The following is a 13,005-nucleotide window of genomic DNA, read 5'->3' on the forward strand; positions in this document are numbered from 1 at the left end:
AGAGATGTTATACCATAGAAATGGTATCAAGATGAGAGTTCAGCAGATGACATAGATCCAGCAAGCAGAGATATTATACCATAGAAATGGTTTCAAAATGAGCGTTCAGCAGATGACATAGATCCAGCAAGCAGAGATGTTATACCATATTAATGGTTTCAAGATGAGAATTCAGCAGATGACATAGATACAGCAAGCAGAGATGTTATACCATAGAAATGGTTTCAAGATGAGAGTTCAGCAGATGACATAGATCCAGCAAGCAGAGATGTTATACCATAGAAATGGTTTCAAGATGAGAGTTCAGCAGATGACATAGATCCAGCAAGCAGAGATGTTATACCATAGAAATGGTTACAAGATGAGAGCTCAGCAGATCACATAGATCCAGCAAGCAGAGATGTTATACCATAGAAATGGTTTCAAGATGAGAGTTCAGCAGATGACATAGATCCGCCAAGCAGAGATGTTATACCATAGAATTGCTTTCAAGATGAGAGTTCAGCAGATGACATAGATCCAGCAAGCAGAGATGTTATACCATAGAAATGGTTTCAAGATGAGAGCTCAGCAGATGACATAGATCCAGCAAGCAGAGATGTTATACTATAGAAATGGTTTCAAGATGAGCATTCAGCAGATGACATAGATCCTGCAAGCAGAGATGTTATAACATAGAAATGGTTTCAAGATGAGAGTTCAGCAGATGACATAGATCCAGCAAGCAGAGATATTATACCATAGAAATGGTATCAAGATGAGAGTTCAGCAGATGACATAGATACAGCAAGCAGAGATGTTATACTATAGAAATGGTTTGAAGATGAGAGTTCAGCAGATGACATAGATTCAGCAAGCAGAGATGTTATACCATAGAAATGATTTCAAGATAAGAGTTCAGAGGATGACATAGATCTAGCAAGCAGAGATATTATACCATAGAAATTGTTTCAAAATGAGCGTTCAGCAGATGACATAGATCCAGCAAGCAGAGATGTTATACCATAGAAATGGTTTCAAGATGAGAGTTCAGCAGATGACATAGATTCAGCAAGCAGAGATGTTATACCATAGAAATGATTTCAAGATAAGAGTTCAGAGGATGACATAGATCCAGCAAATAGAGATGTTATACCATAGAAATGGTTTCAAGATGAGAGTTCAGCAGATGACATAGATCCAGCAAGCAGAGATGTTATACCATAGAAATGGTATGAAGATGAGAATTCACCAGATGACATAGATCCAGCAAGCAGACATATTATACCATAGAAATGGTTTCAAAATGAGCTTTCAGAAGATGACATAGATCCAGCAAGCAGAGATGCTATACCATAGAAATGGTATCAAGATGAGAATTAAGAAGATGACATAGATCCAGCAAGCAGAGATGCTATACCATAGAAATGGTATCAAGATGAGAGTTCAGCAGATGACATAGATCCAGCAAGCAGAGATATTATACCATAGAAATGGTATCAAGATGAGAGTTCAGCAGATGACATAGATACAGCAAGCAGAGATGTTATACTATAGAAATGGTTTCAAGATGAGAGATCAGCAGACGACATAGATCCAGCAAGCAGAGATGTTATACCATAGAAATGGTATGAAGATGAGAATTCACCAGATGACATAGATCCAGCAAGCAGACATATTATAACCTATAAATGGTTTCAAAATGAGAGTTCAGCAGATGACATAGATCCAGCAAGCAGAGATGCTATACCATAGAAATGGTATCAAGATGAGAATTAGGAAGATGACATAGATCCAGCAAGCAGAGATGCTATACCATAGAAATGGTATCAAGATGAGAGTCCAGCAGATGACATAGATCCAGCAAGCAGAGATATTATACCATAGAAATGGTTTCAAGATGAGAGTTCAGCAGATGACATAGATCCAGCAAGCAGAGATGTTATACCATAGAAATGGTTTCAAGATGAGAGATCAACAGATGACATAGATCCAGCAAGCAGAGATGTTATACCATAGAAAAGGTTTCAAGAGGAGAGTTCAGCAGATGACATAGATCCAGCAGGCAGAGATGTTATACAATAGAAATGGTATCAAGATGAGAATTCAGCAGATGACATAGATCCAGCAAGCAGAGATGCTATACCATAGAAATGGTATCAAGATGAGAGTTCAGCAGATGACATAGATCCAGCAAGCAGAGATGTTGTACCATAGAAATGGTATCAAGATGAGAATTCAGCAGATGACATAGATCCAGCAAGCAGAGATGCTATACCATAGAAATGGTATCAAGATGAGAGTTCAGCAGATGACATAGATCCAGCAAGCAGAGATGTTGTACCATAGAAATGGTTTCAAGATGAGCGTTCAGCAGATGACATAGATCCAGCTAGCAGAGATGCTATACCATAGAAATTGTATCAAGGTGAGAGTTCAGCAGATGACATAGATTCAGCAAGCAGAGATGTTGTACCATAGAAATGGTTTCAAGATGAGCGTTCAGCAGATGACATAGATCCAGCAAGCAGAGATGTTATACCATATTAATGGTTTCAAGATGAGAGTTCAGCAGATGACATAGATCCAGCAAGCAGAGACGTTATACCATAGAAATGGTTTCAAGATGAGCGTTCAGCAGATGACACAGATCCAGCAAGCAGAGATGTTATACCATATTAATGGTTTCAAGATGAGAGTTCAGCAGATGACATAGATCCAGCAAGCAGAGATGCTATACCATAGAAATGGTATCAAGATGAAAGTTCAGCAGATGACATAGATCCAGCAAGCAGAGATGTTGTACCATAGAAATGGTTTCAAGATGAGCGTTCAGCAGATGACATAGATCCAGCAAGCAGAGATGTTATATCATAGAAATGGTTTCAAGATGAGAGTTCAGCAGATGACATAGATCCAGCAAGCAGAGATGTTATACCATAGAAATGGTTTCAAGATGAGAGTTCAGCAGATGACATAGATCCAGCAAGCAGAGATGTTATACCATAGAAATGGTTACAAGATGAGAGTTCAGCAGATCACATAGATCCAGCAAGCCGAGATGTTATACCATAGAAATGGTTTCAAGATGAGAGTTCAGCAGATGACATAGATCCGCCAAGCAGAGATGTTATACCATAGAATTGCTTTCAAGATGAGAGTTCAGCAGATGACATAGATCCAGCAAGCAGAGATGTTATACCATAGAAATGGTTTCAAGATGAGAGCCCAGCAGATGACATAGATCCAGCAAGCAGAGATGTTATACTATAGAAATGGTTTCAAGATGAGCATTCAGCAGATGACATAGATCCAGCAAGCAGAGATGTTATACCATAGAAGTGGTTTCAAGATGAGAGTTCAGAAGATGACATAGATCCAGCAAACAGAGATGTTATACCATTGAAATGGTTTCAAGATGAGAGTTCAGCAGATGACATAGATCCAGCAAGCAGAGATGTTATACCATAGAAATGGTATGAAGATGAGAATTCACCAGATGACATAGATCCAGCAAGCAGACATATTATACCATAGAAATGGTTTCAAAATGAGCTTTCAGAAGATGACATAGATCCAGCAAGCAGAGATGCTATACCATAGAAATGGTATCAAGATGAGAATTAAGAAGATGACATAGATCCAGCAAGCAGAGATGCTATACCATAGAAATGGTATCAAGATGAGAGTTCAGCAGATGACATAGATCCAGCAAGCAGAGATATTATACCATAGAAATGGTATCAAGATGAGAGTTCAGCAGATGACATAGATACAGCAAGCAGAGATGTTATACTATAGAAATGGTTTCAAGATGAGAGATCAGCAGACGACATAGATCCAGCAAGCAGAGATGTTATACCATAGAAATGGTATGAAGATGAGAATTCACCAGATGACATAGATCCAGCAAGCAGACATATTATAACCTATAAATGGTTTCAAAATGAGAGTTCAGCAGATGACATAGATCCAGCAAGCAGAGATGCTATACCATAGAAATGGTATCAAGATGAGAATTAGGAAGATGACATAGATCCAGCAAGCAGAGATGCTATACCATAGAAATGGTATCAAGATGAGAGTCCAGCAGATGACATAGATCCAGCAAGCAGAGATATTATACCATAGAAATGGTTTCAAGATGAGAGTTCAGCAGATGACATAGATCCAGCAAGCAGAGATGTTATACCATAGAAATGGTTTCAAGATGAGAGATCAACAGATGACATAGATCCAGCAAGCAGAGATGTTATACCATAGAAAAGGTTTCAAGAGGAGAGTTCAGCAGATGACATAGATCCAGCAGGCAGAGATGTTATACAATAGAAATGGTATCAAGATGAGAATTCAGCAGATGACATAGATCCAGCAAGCAGAGATGCTATACCATAGAAATGGTATCAAGATGAGAGTTCAGCAGATGACATAGATCCAGCAAGCAGAGATGTTGTACCATAGAAATGGTATCAAGATGAGAATTCAGCAGATGACATAGATCCAGCAAGCAGAGATGCTATACCATAGAAATGGTATCAAGATGAGAGTTCAGCAGATGACATAGATCCAGCAAGCAGAGATGTTGTACCATAGAAATGGTTTCAAGATGAGCGTTCAGCAGATGACATAGATCCAGCAAGCAGAGATGCTATACCATAGAAATTGTATCAAGGTGAGAGTTCAGCAGATGACATAGATTCAGCAAGCAGAGATGTTGTACCATAGAAATGGTTTCAAGATGAGCGTTCAGCAGATGACATAGATCCAGCAAGCAGAGATGTTATACCATATTAATGGTTTCAAGATGAGAGTTCAGCAGATGACATAGATCCAGCAAGCAGAGACGTTATACCATAGAAATGGTTTCAAGATGAGCGTTCAGCAGATGACACAGATCCAGCAAGCAGAGATGTTATACCATATTAATGGTTTCAAGATGAGAGTTCAGCAGATGACATAGATCCAGCAAGCAGAGATGCTATACCATAGAAATGGTATCAAGATGAAAGTTCAGCAGATGACATAGATCCAGCAAGCAGAGATGTTGTACCATAGAAATGGTTTCAAGATGAGCGTTCAGCAGATGACATAGATCCAGCAAGCAGAGATGTTATATCATAGAAATGGTTTCAAGATGAGAGTTCAGCAGATGACATAGATCCAGCAAGCAGAGATGTTATACCATAGAAATGGTTTCAAGATGAGAGTTCAGCAGATGACATAGATCCAGCAAGCAGAGATGTTATACCATAGAAATGGTTACAAGATGAGAGTTCAGCAGATCACATAGATCCAGCAAGCCGAGATGTTATACCATAGAAATGGTTTCAAGATGAGAGTTCAGCAGATGACATAGATCCGCCAAGCAGAGATGTTATACCATAGAATTGCTTTCAAGATGAGAGTTCAGCAGATGACATAGATCCAGCAAGCAGAGATGTTATACCATAGAAATGGTTTCAAGATGAGAGCCCAGCAGATGACATAGATCCAGCAAGCAGAGATGTTATACTATAGAAATGGTTTCAAGATGAGCATTCAGCAGATGACATAGATCCAGCAAGCAGAGATGTTATACCATAGAAGTGGTTTCAAGATGAGAGTTCAGAAGATGACATAGATCCAGCAAACAGAGATGTTATACCATTGAAATGGTTTCAAGATGAGAGTTCAGCAGATGACATACATCCAGCAAGCAGAGATGTTATACCATTGAAATGGTTTCAAGACGAGCGTTCAGCAGATGACATAGATCCAGCAAGCAGAGATGTTATACCATAAAAATGGTTTCAAGATGAGCGTTCAGCAGATGACATAGATCCAGCAAGCTGAGATGTTATACCATCGAAATGGTTTCAAGATGAGAGTTCAGCAGATGACATAGATCCTGCAAGCAGAGATGTTATAACATAGAAATGGTTTCAAGATGAGAGTTCAGCAGATGACATAGATCCAGCAAGCAGAGATGTTATACCATAGAAATGGTTTCAAGATGAGCGTTGAGCAGATGACATAGATCCAGTAAGCAGAGATGTTATACCATATTAATGGTTTCAAGATGAGAGTTCAGCAGATGACATAGATCCAGCAAGCAGAGATGCTATACCATAGAAATGGTATCAAGATGAGAATTCAGCAGATGACATAGATCCAGCAAGCAGAGATGCTATACCATAGAAATGGTATTAAGATGAGAATTCAGCAGATGAAATAGATCCAACAAGCAGAGATGCTATACCATAGAAATGGTATCAAGATTAGAGTTCAGCAGATGACATAGATCCAGCAAGCAGAGATGTTGTACCATAGAAATGGTTTCAAAATGAGCGTTCAGCAGATGACATAGATCCAGCAAGCAGAGATGTTATACCATAGAAATGGTTTCAAGATGAGCGTTCAGCAGATGACATAGATCCAGCAAGCAGAGATATTATACCATGTTAATGGTTTCAAGATGAGAGTAGAGCAGATGACATAGATCCAGCAAGCAGAGATGTTATACCATAGAAATGGTATCAAGATGAGAGTTCAGCAGATGACATAGATCCAGCAAGCAGAGATATTATACCATAGAAATGGTTTCAAAATGAGCGTTCAGCAGATGACATAGATCCAGCAAGCAGAGATGTTATACCATATTAATGGTTTCAAGATGAGAATTCAGCAGATGACATAGATACAGCAAGCAGAGATGTCATACCATAGAAATGGTTTCAAGATGAGAGATCAGCAGATGACAAAGATCCAGCAAGCAGAGATGTTATAAAATAGAAATGGTTTCAAGATGAGCGTTCAGCAGATGACATAGATCCAGCAAGCAGAGATGTTATATCATAGAAATGGTATCAAGATGAGAATTCAGCAGATGACATAGATCCAGCAAGCAGAGATGTTATACCATAGAAATGGTTTCAAGATGAGCGTTCAGCAGATGACATAGATCCAGCAAGCAGAAATGTTATACCATATTAATGGTTTCAAGATGAGAGTTCAGCAGATGACATAGATCCAGCAAACAGAGATGCTATACCATAGAAATGGTATCAAGATGAGTGTTCAGCAGATGACATAGATCCAGCAAGCAGAGATGTTGTACCATAGAAATGGTTTCAAGATGAGCGTTCAGCTGATGACATAGATCCAACAAGCAGAGATGTTATACTATAGAAATGGTTTCAAGATGAGCGTTCAGCAGATGACATAGATCCAGCAAGCAGAGATGTTATACCATATTAATGGATTCAAGATGAGAGTTAAGCAGATGACATAGACCCAGCAAGCAGAGATGTTATACCATATTAATGGTTTCAATATGAGAGTTCAGCAGATGACATAGATCCAGCAAGCAGAGATGTTGTACCATAGAAATGGTATCAAGATGAGAATTCAGCAGATGACATAGATCCAGCAAGCAGAGATGCTATACCATAGAAATGGGATCAAGATGAGAGTTCAGCAGATGAAATAGATCCAGCAAGCAGAGATGTTGTACCATAGAAATGGTTTCAAGATGAGCGTTCAGCAGATGACATAGATCCAGCAAGCAGAGATGCTATACCATAGAAATTGTATCAAGGTGAGAGTTCAGCAGATGACATAGATTCAGCAAGCAGAGATGTTGTACCATAGAAATGGTTTCAAGATGAGCGTTCAGCAGATGACATAGATCCAGCAAGCAGAGATGTTATACCATATTAATGGTTTCAAGATGAGAGTTCAGCAGATGACATAGATCCAGCAAGCAGAGACGTTATACCATAGAAATGGTTTCAAGATGAGCGTTCAGCAGATGACACAGATCCAGCAAGCAGAGATGTTATACCATATTAATGGTTTCAAGATGAGAGTTCAGCAGATGACATAGATACAGCAAGAAGAGATGCTATACCATAGAAATGGTATCAAGATGAAAGTTCAGCAGATGACATAGATCCAGCAAGCAGAGATGTTGTACCATAGAAATGGTTTCAAGATGAGCGTTCAGAACATGACATAGATCCAGCAAGCAGAGATGTTATACCATAGAAATGGTTTCAAGATGAGAGTTCAGCAGATGACATAGATCCAGCAAGCAGAGATGTTATACAATAGAAATGGTTTCAAGATGAGAGTTCAGCAGATGACATAGATCCAGCAAGCAGAGATGTTATACCATAGAAATGGTTACAAGATGAGAGTTCAGCAGATCACATAGATCCAGCAAGCAGAGATGTTATACCATAGAAATGGTTTCAAGATGAGAGTTCAGCAGATGACATAGATCCAGCAAGCAGAGATGTTATACCATAGAAATGGTTACAAGATGAGCGTTCAGAAGATGACATAGATCCAGCAAGCAGAGATGTTATACCATAGAAATGGTTTCAAGATGAGAGCTCAGCAGATGACATAGATCCAGCAAGCAGAGATGTTATACTATAGAAATGGTTTCAAGATGAGCATTCAGCAGATGACATAGATCCAGCAAGCAGAGATGTTATACCATAGAAGTGGTTTCAAGATGAGAGTTCAGAAGATGACATAGATCCAGCAAACAGAGATGTTATACCATTGAAATGGTTTCAAGATGAGAGTTCAGCAGATGACATACATCCAGCAAGCAGAGATGTTATACCATTGAAATGGTTTCAAGACGAGCGTTCAGCAGATGACATAGATCCAGCAAGCAGAGATGTTATACCATAAAAATGGTTTCAAGATGAGCGTTCAGCAGATGACATAGATCCAGCAAGCTGAGATGTTATACCATCGAAATGGTTTCAAGATGAGAGTTCAGCAGATGACATAGATCCTGCAAGCAGAGATGTTATAACATAGAAATGGTTTCAAGATGAGAGTTCAGCAGATGACATAGATCCAGCAAGCAGAGATGTTATACCATAGAAATGGTTTCAAGATGAGCGTTGAGCAGATGACATAGATCCAGTAAGCAGAGATGTTATACCATATTAATGGTTTCAAGATGAGAGTTCAGCAGATGACATAGATCCAGCAAGCAGAGATGCTATACCATAGAAATGGTATCAAGATGAGAATTCAGCAGATGACATAGATCCAGCAAGCAGAGATGCTATACCATAGAAATGGTATTAAGATGAGAATTCAGCAGATGAAATAGATCCAGCAAGCAGAGATGCTATACCATAGAAATGGTATCAAGATTAGAGTTCAGCAGATGACATAGATCCAGCAAGCAGAGATGTTGTACCATAGAAATGGTTTCAAGATGAGCGTTCAGCAGATGACATAGATCCAGCAAGCAGAGATGTTATACCATAGAAATGGTTTCAAGATGAGCGTTCAGCAGATGACATAGATCCAGCCAGCAGAGATATTATACCATGTTAATGGTTTCAAGATGAGAGTAGAGCAGATGACATAGATCCAGCAAGCAGAGATGTTATACCATAGAAATGGTATCAAGATGAGATTTCAGCAGATGACATAGATCCAGCAAGCAGAGATATTATACCATAGAAATGGTTTCAAAATGAGCGTTCAGCAGATGACATAGATCCAGCAAGCAGAGATGTTATACCATATTAATGGTTTCAAGATGAGAATTCAGCAGATGACATAGATACAGCAAGCAGAGATGTCATACCATAGAAATGGTTTCAAGATGAGAGATCAGCACATGACATAGATCCAGCAAGCAGAGATGTTATACCATAGAAATGGTTTCAAGATGAGAGTTCAGCAGATGACATAGATCCAGCAAGCAGAGATGTTATACCATAGAAATGGTTACAAGATGAGAGCTCAGCAGATCACATAGATCCAGCAAGCAGAGATGTTATACCATAGAAATGGTTTCAAGATGAGAGTTCAGCAGATGACATAGATCCGCCAAGCAGAGATGTTATACCATAGAATTGCTTTCAAGATGAGAGTTCAGCAGATGACATAGATCCAGCAAGCAGAGATGTTATACCATAGAAATGGTTTCAAGATGAGAGCTCAGCAGATGACATAGATCCAGCAAGCAGAGATGTTATACTATAGAAATGGTTTCAAGATGAGCATTCAGCAGATGACATAGATCCTGCAAGCAGAGATGTTATAACATAGAAATGGTTTCAAGATGAGAGTTCAGCAGATGACATAGATCCAGCAAGCAGAGATATTATACCATAGAAATGGTATCAAGATGAGAGTTCAGCAGATGACATAGATACAGCAAGCAGAGATGTTATACTATAGAAATGGTTTGAAGATGAGAGTTCAGCAGATGACATAGATTCAGCAAGCAGAGATGTTATACCATAGAAATGATTTCAAGATAAGAGTTCAGAGGATGACATAGATCTAGCAAGCAGAGATATTATACCATAGAAATTGTTTCAAAATGAGCGTTCAGCAGATGACATAGATCCAGCAAGCAGAGATGTTATACCATAGAAATGGTTTCAAGATGAGAGTTCAGCAGATGACATAGATTCAGCAAGCAGAGATGTTATACCATAGAAATGATTTCAAGATAAGAGTTCAGAGGATGACATAGATCCAGCAAATAGAGATGTTATACCATAGAAATGGTTTCAAGATGAGAGTTCAGCAGATGACATAGATCCAGCAAGCAGAGATGTTATACCATAGAAATGGTATGAAGATGAGAATTCACCAGATGACATAGATCCAGCAAGCAGACATATTATACCATAGAAATGGTTTCAAAATGAGCTTTCAGAAGATGACATAGATCCAGCAAGCAGAGATGCTATACCATAGAAATGGTATCAAGATGAGAATTAAGAAGATGACATAGATCCAGCAAGCAGAGATGCTATACCATAGAAATGGTATCAAGATGAGAGTTCAGCAGATGACATAGATCCAGCAAGCAGAGATATTATACCATAGAAATGGTATCAAGATGAGAGTTCAGCAGATGACATAGATACAGCAAGCAGAGATGTTATACTATAGAAATGGTTTCAAGATGAGAGATCAGCAGACGACATAGATCCAGCAAGCAGAGATGTTATACCATAGAAATGGTATGAAGATGAGAATTCACCAGATGACATAGATCCAGCAAGCAGACATATTATAACCTATAAATGGTTTCAAAATGAGAGTTCAGCAGATGACATAGATCCAGCAAGCAGAGATGCTATACCATAGAAATGGTATCAAGATGAGAATTAGGAAGATGACATAGATCCAGCAAGCAGAGATGCTATACCATAGAAATGGTATCAAGATGAGAGTCCAGCAGATGACATAGATCCAGCAAGCAGAGATATTATACCATAGAAATGGTTTCAAGATGAGAGTTCAGCAGATGACATAGATCCAGCAAGCAGAGATGTTATACCATAGAAATGGTTTCAAGATGAGAGATCAACAGATGACATAGATCCAGCAAGCAGAGATGTTATACCATAGAAAAGGTTTCAAGAGGAGAGTTCAGCAGATGACATAGATCCAGCAGGCAGAGATGTTATACAATAGAAATGGTATCAAGATGAGAATTCAGCAGATGACATAGATCCAGCAAGCAGAGATGCTATACCATAGAAATGGTATCAAGATGAGAGTTCAGCAGATGACATAGATCCAGCAAGCAGAGATGTTGTACCATAGAAATGGTATCAAGATGAGAATTCAGCAGATGACATAGATCCAGCAAGCAGAGATGCTATACCATAGAAATGGTATCAAGATGAGAGTTCAGCAGATGACATAGATCCAGCAAGCAGAGATGTTGTACCATAGAAATGGTTTCAAGATGAGCGTTCAGCAGATGACATAGATCCAGCAAGCAGAGATGCTATACCATAGAAATTGTATCAAGGTGAGAGTTCAGCAGATGACATAGATTCAGCAAGCAGAGATGTTGTACCATAGAAATGGTTTCAAGATGAGCGTTCAGCAGATGACATAGATCCAGCAAGCAGAGATGTTATACCATATTAATGGTTTCAAGATGAGAGTTCAGCAGATGACATAGATCCAGCAAGCAGAGACGTTATACCATAGAAATGGTTTCAAGATGAGCGTTCAGCAGATGACACAGATCCAGCAAGCAGAGATGTTATACCATATTAATGGTTTCAAGATGAGAGTTCAGCAGATGATATAGATCCAGCAAGCAGAGATGCTATACCATAGAAATGGTATCAAGATGAAAGTTCAGCAGATGACATAGATCCAGCAAGCAGAGATGTTGTACCATAGAAATGGTTTCAAGATGAGCGTTCAGCAGATGACATAGATCCAGCAAGCAGAGATGTTATATCATAGAAATGGTTTCAAGATGAGAGTTCAGCAGATGACATAGATCCAGCAAGCAGAGATGTTATACCATAGAAATGGTTTCAAGATGAGAGTTCAGCAGATGACATAGATCCAGCAAGCAGAGATGTTATACCATAGAAATGGTTACAAGATGAGAGTTCAGCAGATCACATAGATCCAGCAAGCCGAGATGTTATACCATAGAAATGGTTTCAAGATGAGAGTTCAGCAGATGACATAGATCCGCCAAGCAGAGATGTTATACCATAGAATTGCTTTCAAGATGAGAGTTCAGCAGATGACATAGATCCAGCAAGCAGAGATGTTATACCATAGAAATGGTTTCAAGATGAGAGCCCAGCAGATGACATAGATCCAGCAAGCAGAGATGTTATACTATAGAAATGGTTTCAAGATGAGCATTCAGCAGATGACATAGATCCAGCAAGCAGAGATGTTATACCATAGAAGTGGTTTCAAGATGAGAGTTCAGAAGATGACATAGATCCAGCAAACAGAGATGTTATACCATTGAAATGGTTTCAAGATGAGAGTTCAGCAGATGACATACATCCAGCAAGCAGAGATGTTATACCATTGAAATGGTTTCAAGACGAGCGTTCAGCAGATGACATAGATCCAGCAAGCAGAGATGTTATACCATAAAAATGGTTTCAAGATGAGCGTTCAGCAGATGACATAGATCCAGCAAGCTGAGATGTTATACCATCGAAATGGTTTCAAGATGAGAGTTCAGCAGATGACATAGATCCTGCAAGCAGA

The sequence above is a fragment of the Phyllobates terribilis genome, unplaced genomic scaffold (assembly GCF_046119375.1).
Source record: "Phyllobates terribilis strain yellow unplaced genomic scaffold, ASM4611937v1 Scaffold_7__3_contigs__length_470593459, whole genome shotgun sequence".
NCBI lineage: Eukaryota > Metazoa > Chordata > Amphibia > Anura > Dendrobatidae > Phyllobates > Phyllobates terribilis.